The sequence below is a fragment of the Canis lupus genome, chromosome X (assembly GCF_011100685.1).
Source record: "Canis lupus familiaris isolate Mischka breed German Shepherd chromosome X, alternate assembly UU_Cfam_GSD_1.0, whole genome shotgun sequence".
In the NCBI taxonomy this organism is placed as follows: domain Eukaryota; kingdom Metazoa; phylum Chordata; class Mammalia; order Carnivora; family Canidae; genus Canis; species Canis lupus.
Genome location: NC_049260.1, coordinates 97,311,192 through 97,321,615, shown reverse-complemented (window position 1 = coordinate 97,321,615; position 10,424 = coordinate 97,311,192). Strand labels below are relative to the sequence as shown.

General features: G+C 40.5%; 1 protein-coding gene and 1 non-coding gene across 2 annotated transcripts in view; both read left to right on the top strand.

Moving 5' to 3' along the window:
• The first annotated feature begins 1,018 nt into the window (after positions 1-1,018).
• Positions 1,019-10,424, top strand: part of TENM1 (teneurin transmembrane protein 1) — a 790,607-nt gene continuing 781,201 nt past the window's right edge. Inside the window, exon 1 of the mRNA XM_038588255.1 lies at positions 1,019-1,603. The gene's annotated coding sequence lies outside the window, so the exon portion shown is untranslated. The remainder of the gene's footprint in view (positions 1,604-10,424) is intronic.
• On the top strand, positions 6,021-6,159 carry MIR2483 (microRNA mir-2483). Its single transcript, NR_128883.1, has one exon. It is a non-coding gene; the product is annotated as a microRNA mir-2483 (primary transcript).

Below are 10,424 nucleotides of genomic sequence, written 5' to 3'. Positions count from 1 at the left end.
CGAAGCGAGTTTCTGGACATGCAGATTCCGCTTTTCCGCTTTTTAGAGGAAGCTGAAGAGGGTGGGAAAGGAGGGATGCGGGGCTTGGGGCAGCGCGCTGAGTTCTCCCGGGTACGTGCCCTCCCGCCCCGCGGGGTGAGGGGCGGAGCCGGTTGCGGAGCCCGGGGACCCGAGCAGCGCGGCAGGGCGGGAGCTGAGCTGGAGCGCTGCCCCCTGTCCCCGCCCAAGAGGACTTTGTCAGTGCTGAGCTGACGCGCCGCCAGGAAGCTGCGGGGGGCGGCCCTGGCGCGCTGGGGTCACGCCATCGGCTGGTGGCACTCCGCGGTGCTCTCACACAGACGGACGCGAGCGAGCTTGCGGGTCACTCACGTACTCGCGGGCTTGGCTTTTCTGGAAGGCGGGGGAGAGGGGGAAAGGAGGAACCCAATTTCCCTGGCTCCTCGCTCGCTTTTCTCTTCTTCTTCTTCTTCTTCTTTTTTTTTTTTTTTTTGTTGCCAAAGTTATACTGGCAAGAGACTTCAGATTCTTTCTAAGTCAGTCCTGAGGCTGATCACAGCGCAGCAGTGATCACGCTCCTTTGTGTGTGTGTACGGTGTGTGCCCGCGCGTTTGTGTATGTCATGACTATGAAGCACCGTCCCAGGTTGATCTTGGGAATGACAAACACTCCTCTGAACCTCCTACCTCACCTAACCCTCGGAGGGGGGCGGAGAAGCCAGTCATGAGAATCCCCAGGCCGGAAACTCATTGTGGCACAAAATCTAAATTTTGTTGATCCATATTTCCTTCCTCTGCTCCCACCTCCAGCTTTCTCCTTCCCTCTCTCCATCCTTTAACACCCTACCCTGATCTTTCTCATCTCTCGACTTCCTTTCCTCTGCCCGTTACCTGCTCCCTCGGCCCTCCTCCTCCTCCTGCTCCTCCTCCCTCTCCCCATCTCAGCTGCGGCTAAAACCTGGAGTCTTGGGGAAAAGGGAAAAAAAAAAAAAAAAAACCCTCGGCTGTAGAGCTGTCAAACCGGGCATGCTCAGTAGACAGGGCAGGTTTTTTGGTCTCGAGTAGCGGAGAAACATTTTTTGCACCACCGCTACCAGCCTTAGAGCGCGGCGGCGGCGGCCACGGCAACATCAGCACTGCCATTCGCCGTGCAGACGCCCCGCACCCGGGAGCGCGGCGGGCTCCGGCTCAGCCCGGAGTTCACCTCCGAGTGCCCCGGGGGCTGAGCTCACCCCTTCTGCTCGCACACACACGCACACTCTCTCTTTCACGGACACTCACGCGTATACACACTCTCGCACACACACACGACCCCGGGCGCAAGCACCCTCCTGGCAAGGATCGTCCGCTGGCGCGGCGATAGCCGGGTTCGGTCCCTGCCCCCGGCGGCTGCCGGCTGAGAGCACCGCCGCCGCCCGCCGGAGGAGAGCGATGCGGGGGCCCAAGCGGCAGCTCGAACACTAATGTGGATTTACAGTCGTTTCCCGCAGGAACCGGCCGAGACGCCTGAAGTCCTGGGCACCGGCGGCGCCCGGCGGGGCTGAGCACCTGGCAAGGGGGCGGGGGACCGCACCTGGGGACGCCACCGAAACTTGCGCCTGGACTAGGTAGGTGCGTTGCTCTCGGCCCTCACGTCCTTCCCTCCGGCTCGCGGCCTCCACCCCCACCTCCCACCCCAAGGACTCGGGCGAACTTCGCCCCGAGGCTGCGGGCGACGGATGGCGGCTCCGGCCGTGAGCCACGGGCTGCGTCCGCTCTGGGAGTTCTGCCCGAGGTAGCAGAAGCTTTGCTCCTTCTTCTCCCGGCCTCCGCGGGGCCCGGGGCTCTGGACCACCCGGGGAAGGCGGCAGGTCGGCCTCGGTCTCAGTTCAAGCTTCCAGCGGGCCCTGGGGGCGCTGCCTTCGAGGGCTCGCTGGGCTTTTCTGACGACACTTTTGCCAACCAACTCCTCCGGTTGTGAAAGGGGAGCCCTCGCCTCGGCTCTCGCGCTCTAACAAGTGGACCTGGGCGCTGGGAAGAGGGGGGCTCGGTCTGAGAAGAGGCAAGGGGCACCTCTTCTCCGGCATCCCTCGCACCTGGAGCGTTCGCCCCGGGCTCAGCCACTTGCGTCCCGCTAGTGCCACCTCTCCAAGATGCCCAGGGGCTAGGACGCACTTTAGTACCTGTTTGCTTCTGAATTTTTCTTTGAGCCTCACTTGGGGAGCCCAGATTCGGGGAGGGGGGAACTCTAGAACCTCCTTCTAACCTACGCCGTCCGGGGCCCCACCCGTTGCGTCGTCCTATACCCCAATCTTTGTCAAAAGAGACAGTCATTACGCAGTAGTCGGTGTTCTGGGAGCCGTCGGTGTTGGCTTTAACCACGCGCTCAGCTGCGCGGGTTTGTGTGGTTTTTTTTGCATTTCATCCTGAGACGTGGGCCCGGGAATCTAGCAGCGGCCAGTACCTCCGCGGAGCGCCAAGTACCCTCTGGGCATGCTTGGGGAAATAGAACCTCACTTTCTTCCACTCCACAAGGGGCGGATCGGCAATTCAGTTTCAGGATGCTTTTCCTAGAGGTGGAGAAGGGAGACTGTTAGCGCGACTTGGTGAGTGGATTTGTTTGCTGTCAGGAGTGTATTTAAACATTTCAGCAAACCCAGTGGAGCCAGTTGTTTACAATTGCGGAGACAGACGATCTCACTCCACTAGTAGATGTTGTCTCGACATCTATTTCGCCACCGGGAGAGTAGGGGCGGAGGCGAGGTCTGGTTTGCAGCTCCTGCTTGCCGTCGGCAGCTTCAGCTTCGGGCTTAGCAGATCTGCATCATTGCTCGGTGATATGCTAATATGCGTAGGAAAACTCCACATTTTCTATATGAAGCAGTTGGTCCGGAGCTGCCTGAACTTCCCGTACCCCCCACCCGCAATGTGAATCCCGAGACGTATTTGAGGTGGCCCAGAGAAATACGAAAAGAAGTTTCTGGTGCTATAGAAGGGCAATTAGTAGCCATTCGGTTTTAGAAACCAAAAGGAAACGAAATACCCCAGTGGACTCTAATACGTACTGTTTGATTAACATTTAATTGATCACCTTTGTGGTAAGTAAGGGTCACAGACAGCTTCCTGGAATTTTAGGTTGTTGGTTTTATGATTACAACTAACCAGGTACTGTGAGAATCAGTCGCTCGCTACTCAACCTGTTTGGGAAAGACATTGCATATGTCTGCTCTGTTATTATCTTTTGGCTGAAATATCCTAGTTCATCTTCTTAGTCCAAAGACTTTCGTTTTGGAGCATAGGGGACTTAAGTGCTGCCAAGAAAGTACAGTCTAAGAAGGAAAGGTTTCTTAAAATTATTATTAAAAGGAGAGCCACAGCTTTACGTGATGCTCCATGATTACCCAGCATTTGCTTGTTTGCTCAACACCCCCTTTGCTCTTCATATCTGCATTGTGGGGGAAAATGAATTTTTAGAAGACGTAGTATGCCCCTTAAAGTAAAGAACTGGAAAAGCAAGATCCTAGCTTTTCCATTTTGGTCGAAGTTTATAAGACTTTTATTGGGTGATGTATTAACTAATTTACTATTGCGAAGTTTTTTTTTTTTTTTAAGGGAGTTAAAAGCTTTCAACTATGCCCAAGTAATGTTGGAACCTTTTAATGATAATGAAAGTCACAAGACACATTTGAAAAGGAGTTCAAGTAATTTCCAAAATGAATCCGTGCTTTAAATGTTAGTTGGAACTTTTCAGATTGTCCCCCAGAATGTTTTTGATAAACAGGTGTTTCTGGAAAACAACTCTACAAAGAAATTTTAGCATTTGCGTAATAAAACTAACAGAGTCTAGTCTCTAGAACAATGCCAGACACAGTAGAAAATGAGTGTTTTTAATACATGAGTTAATATTTACCATTAGTTCTAGGTCCCAATTGTGAACATTATAATATATAAGGAGGCTGAAGGAAAGAAGGCTTTGTAGAATCATTGTGCTATAAAGGTGATTAAGTGAGACTCCAAATACTCAAACATATAGGAGTGTTAGAAAATAAAATCAGGTTACATGTAATTATGGTCTCATTCAAAGGCCTAATTCAACATCCAAGTCCAAATACCCTAGAAGTCTCATAGTTCCAATTCAGCTATGATATGTTTAAATAACACTGACATAATCATAGTTTCCTTTATAGTCATTGTACCTTTCTGATGCCTTTCATACAAAGATTCTTGCTGAAGCAGAACAGCTCAGTATTTAAGATTATTCTGTACAATATTACTTTAAATCATCAAACTACAAAATATTCTTTTGACATGTTGCCTCTGAACTTTATTTTCCATGACAATCTTAAAAACTTGGAAGTAGTAAGAAGGTTCAGTAGTAATTAACATAACAGATTTTTTTCTACTCTGTGTTAAAGATAGCCATTAGAATCCATGTAATTTTTGCTTGAAGCTTGTTTTTCCCAAAAGTCCATCGGTTTCAGTTTTTAGTTATCAAATGTTTAGTATAGATTATAGTTAATAAATCCCCTAAGGTCTCCCAAACTATTTATTTATTTATTTATTTATTTATTTATTTATTTATTTACCCACCCACTGACTGACAGACTGACCTGAGGTCAGAAGAAGAGCACTACTTTGCATGCTCATATTTTATTTTAATGAAAACAAAATTCTTATAGTACATACTAGTTCTCCCACCCATGCACACACACAATCTCTAAAGAATGCCATGCATCATATATAAAACATATATAATAATTTTACTAAAATTTTATATATATTTTTAAATTCCTGTGACTTTACCCTCAAACGTGATAATCTGTGCACACTTAAAAAGAAAAGAAGTTACCATTTGGAATAAAGGTTTGAACTGGATTACTAGCACAACTACAGGCAGATTAAATGATGAAGAATATTGTAATAAAGAGTATTTGGCATTTCTGATCAACAGCATATATCCATAGCCAGGAATGTAGCTGCTGATTTAAGAAAAATGAAATCTTAGAACTCTTTCCATATACAGTAAGTGCTTTAAATCATCTGCAGATTCTGTGTATTAGATTAAATCACTATTTTGAATGTAGATTACAATTATTTTTCCTTCCCCTAAAAGGTAAAACATTCTGAATCCTGGCTTTCTATGATATTTCTATTTCTTTCTATTATCCTGGCTTAATATATTTATTTCTTTCCGTTTTCCATTGATTTTTTTTAGAACTGAGAAAAGTAAATATCAGATAGAACCAGCTACAACCATGCTTAGTTAGAAAACGTTTCACGCAGCTTTGATTATTCCCGATAACCTTGATGGTCCAACTATAGGTGTCTCTTCAGTATGTGGTACTGTGTTATGACAATTATGTGATGTACAGAGATTTTGTAGTTTGCTAGATGCATGGTGGTACAATTTAGCAAGGCCAACAAAATTGCTTACATTTGGAACCCATGAAAAATAAGGCTGAGGAAATTGGAATTTGATGTCATAAATTGAAAATTATTGTATAACAATATTTATATCAATTGTATTGCTAACATTTTTGTGTATAATCAAAGTAAACTAATTTTAATTGGAGATAGTAAATATTTTTATGGTTGATGTTGGATCTCTAATATTTAAAAAACAGTATTTTAAAGCCTGATAAATAAAGCCTGTTAAATTCTTATGTAACTTTAGGACTCATTTCTAGACCTGGAAGTATAATCTTGGATAATTTACAATTGAAAAAAAAATCGGACTTTTACTTCCTGTCCAAGCCTCTACTTTAGGTAAACAATAGCATATGGTGAAACATGCATATATGCCAACTAAACACTATCTCTTGGATGATGTTTTCAATGTGATGTAATGACTCTGAAATACTGGGTTCTCCATTCCCAACCTACTTTAACTGTGTGAGTGGAGAAGATAATTGGAAAATGGGTTAAATAATCTCTTTTCATGTTGGTGGAGCACCCCCTGTGAAGCTCTTACTCTGAGCCTTCATACCTGTGTTTATGGTAGGTATGTGCCAAGATTAGTATTTTTTTTCTGGGTTCTTATGACAGGTCTCTATGGCTCTCTCTCAGATATTTGAGTGAAAAGTTCAGTCAACCATCCAGCTGTTTGAGTTGATGCAAGCAAACATCTGGTTGGTTGAGAGAATTTTTTACTTAGTCTCTGGATGTTTGGAGTCATTTAACAGGCTGATGAATCTTAATATCTATGCTGAGAAAAGAAAGCAAAAATAAAATGAAGCACTTTAAAATAATATAGAGTACCTTAAACACTCTTGGATTACTATAAAATATATAATGAACTATGTGCCATTCTGAATCTACAGCGTTCTATGAAATGTGTAAGGAGATGTTGCTTGCATCCCTTAGCAATTACAAAAACAGAAACACACTGGCCTTTTCAACAAGCCAGGAGATTAAAAACTTTAACTTCAATTCTACCTCCCCCCTACGCCCCCACTACTGATTCATCCGTTTAAAGAAATCAACTTAAAGAGTTTGATATGTTGGCTTCTTACAATTTTCTGCACCTCATTTCCCACCAATTCTTCTACTGCCATGGAAACTAGACGGGACAGACAGCTGGGAGTCACTAATTCAGGATGGGAACCTGCTTGTTAATTTAATTTCATGCCAGCCTATTGGTCCCTGAAAGTAACCGTAAAAGGCTGGGGAATTAAATTTGCGAGCAATAAATGATTAAACAGAACAAAAATCAGTGCCATCTCTGTCATTTTCCTGAAGATCTTACTGCTTACCCTTTTTGTCCCCTACTCAACCAGATCTTTCAAAATAATCACAGAAATAGAGGCTTGATTTGTGCATTCCTGTTGGTATTTATGTGTGCTACAGAGCGTTTTTGTTCTATGAGGACATTCACAGCTGTAAAATAGGCTCATAATAGCTATTATATTAAAAAATATGTTCTTTCAAATTATGATTTTGTAGACTTTGAAGAAGCCTAGTTAGCAATTATAGTAAAGTTAAATATAAGTGATGCTTGAATTTTCCAGTAGGATTGGTTATTTTTCCTTTCCAAATATGAAAACAATTTTATTAAAATATCTATGCTCCAGTTGTTTTTTTTTTATTACAGAGACCAAATGGATTTGAAAACATTTATTTGAAATCTGTAAAACACTCATTTTACCCGTCACCATAAAGCATACTGATTGTTTTAATTTTAATTGACTAAGTTGTCAGTTGATAAGTAGTCAACAATGAGGAAATTGCCTTTTAATGTTTCTCATATTCTGTTGTAACATTTTTGTGGCTGATTATGACTTACAAAATTGAATTTTGGAATCACAAATTCTAATATAAGCTGAATTGCAATCCATGTTAAGCTTTTTGCAATATTATCAGCAATGGGTCCTAATAAACTAATATTTTTTCCTGAGAATTTATGGCTGTAAACAAATTTCTATATTATTGCTAAGAGTGATTCCCAAAAAGGATTTTGGTGATGAAAAAAGAATGAAGTTCTGTATTTATATGTCACCAGGTATTTTTGTTTTAAAGTGACTAGAATTTCAAAATATAAATATCCCAGACAGAATTTTTAATGATAGAATAAGCTGGAAATTTATAATGTAGGAAAAATTATATTTTTACATTTTAGTGAATATTGATAATATTGGTATCTAGCTGTGTGTTATTGAATTGCATATATTTTGATTATTGGTTTATTTTTGGTACTTCGGCCATAATGGTGTAATATGAAAATAGCTGAGTAAAATGTGAAAAATTCAGTCAATCATCATTGTTGAACATATAAATTTCCTAGTATCTATCTGTGTCCTATCTTCTGTGTCATGTCCATTTCTTCTAGCCTTTGAGCAGATGCTTGGCATTTGGATGTACAATGTAAAATAGTAGTCAATCATCTAGATGGTTCCAAATATCTGACCAATGAATTTTGGCTATTCATCTAAATAATGTTCTGGTGTTATCACCTTAGTTTCCCTTTTGAAATTATCATATATTTACTTTTCAACTGTTTTCCTATTTAGATGAAAAGTATTGTGAATATTCAGGACGAGGATGCAGTTATATATATAAAACTTGTAGAATCCCTATATGGTTATATCAAAGGAAGTCCATTTTCATTTTAATGTTTGGAATTACAGTTTAATGTTTTTAGCTGCCTGTGTGAATGAGGATTTTTAAAGCAGCCAAAATAAAAGTACATTACATACTTTGGGGAAAATCTGATCACTGGCTGAGGTCAAGGAGAAAATTTCCCAGTTGCATGGTTTTACATAATTGGTGATTCTAAGTGTTCATATTAACTTCTTATGCCTCTATCTGGTTTAGACACCTGTCAAAGAGAGGGTGCCAGATTAGGTGGTCAATTGGCTTATTAGATATTATAATCCCTGTGTCCCAGCTGTATATAGACATTTTAAGAAAACTCTTCAGTTGTTCAGAGAAATTAGAAAAAGATACTGCAGATGGCCTATCTCAATAATCCACGTTTTTTTCAGGTACATTTAAAATTAAATGTCCTAAGAGATGATTAATTCAGGGAAGTTATTGATAATGAACTCATCGTATGCTACACATCCTTTGCACCTATGATGATGCCTTATTAAAGGTGTCTCAATCTTGCTAATTACCACCTGTGTTTAAATATAGAGGTGTATAAATACACTACAACCACAGGGTGACTGGAAGCCTTCTAAATCTGAAATGTTCCTAGCTAACTCAATTCCTATCAACAGAATGTTTCTGATCAACATTTTGAATTTATACTCCATGAGTTACCCCCTTTAGCATTAATGATTTTATTTTTTTAAAGCTGCTCTGCTTAATTGCAAGCATTTGAGTGATACTGATGTGTGATCTCCTGCTCTATTAACTAGCCCCAAAATATGTTTGTGTTTATGTGTGTGGGGATGGAATTTTTTTCTAAAGGAATATTTATCAAATACTATATGTACATTTTTATATGGATTTTGCAAGTATCATTTACAGAAACGTACATCACTTATTTGCTTACTCAATGCTTAAAATGAGTATATCTTTGTGATTGTGACTCATTAAATGTTTACAGCTCTAAGCAGTGTAGGGAAGCATTGACATCATTGCTATGCAAGTCAAATAAGAAACTCCTTTTGGAAAGATAGTATTAATTTCACTAATGAGATCTAGTGATCTCTAAGGGAGAAGGCTGTGCAGTTGATTGGCCATTGATACCTATAGCTTAGATTTGAGAAGACTCTTGTACCTTGAAATAGCAATAAAAATCACTCTCATTTCTTCTTCTTTCCCTTTTTCTTTTTTTCCTTTCCAAGAATTGAGGTAGTGCATAGGGTTATGAGAAAGGAAGCTCTGGGACACTGGTAGTGATTAGCCTTTTTATTCTTTTTCTAAATCTGACCATTTCTTTGAGTATCCTAGAGAATTATAAGTGTAATGTAAAATATTATTCTTTGTATTGTTTTTGGCACATACAGTCTCTCAATGATCTTGAGTAGAAGCTAAAATAATACACTGATTTCCTAGGTTGTTATTCTTTATTACAGATGTACTCTGTGCATATATCCATACATTGTTGGTGCATTTGTGATTTATCTTTCACGTTTAGTGTAATAAAATGTCAACACTTAGGTGTGACACCATTTATTTTTGGTTTCAAACCCATGAAGCGTTAACACAAGGGTGTTACATTTTTTTCATTGTTTTGTTCTTTTCTCATATTTGAGATATTGCCTTGATGAAACATTGGACAACTTGTGAAAGTGAGGTAATTTTAATGTAAACAATTAGAATTCAGTGCAACAGAAATATTTTAGGAGTAATTCAATCTAGAATAGACAAAATTTTAACAATATATTTCTGTAAAACGTGGAATAAAACATGTTTAAGAAAATGTGTAAAACAGGAATAGATGTAGTGAGAGAACACTGGTCCTGGGTATTTAGCAAAATACCTGGAACTTCTTTGTTGTAAGAAAGGCAGAAAAAGAATGACCTTTATACAGACTTCAGGGGCAATGTGTGATGAAGTGTCAGGTCTTCCACAAAGACTCTATAGGTCTCATGGACTGTCCTCTTCTTTTACTGAAGACTTCAGTATTACATGGGTTTGATTATATATCATAAAACAGTCTTCATGAAGAAAAAACTTGATCTGTTCATTTCTTCATTCATTCATTCATTCATTCACCAAAACTTTTTAAAAATGCCTCTGCTTACCCAATGATACAAGGGCACTTTAAAAATTTAGATTCTAATGGAGAAGGCAGACATATATGCATACTATTGTCATGTAATAGATGCTCTAGAAAAGGAATTAGAATGCTCTGGATGCTCAAAGGTAGATATAGTTAAGTAAAGGATGTGTCATTTGAATTGGCTTTTAAAGAATAGCTAGGAATTTTTTAGTTGAGAGAATATGGGGAACCACATTCCACATGGGAAAGGATTATGAAAGGGCACAAGGCTAAATTAG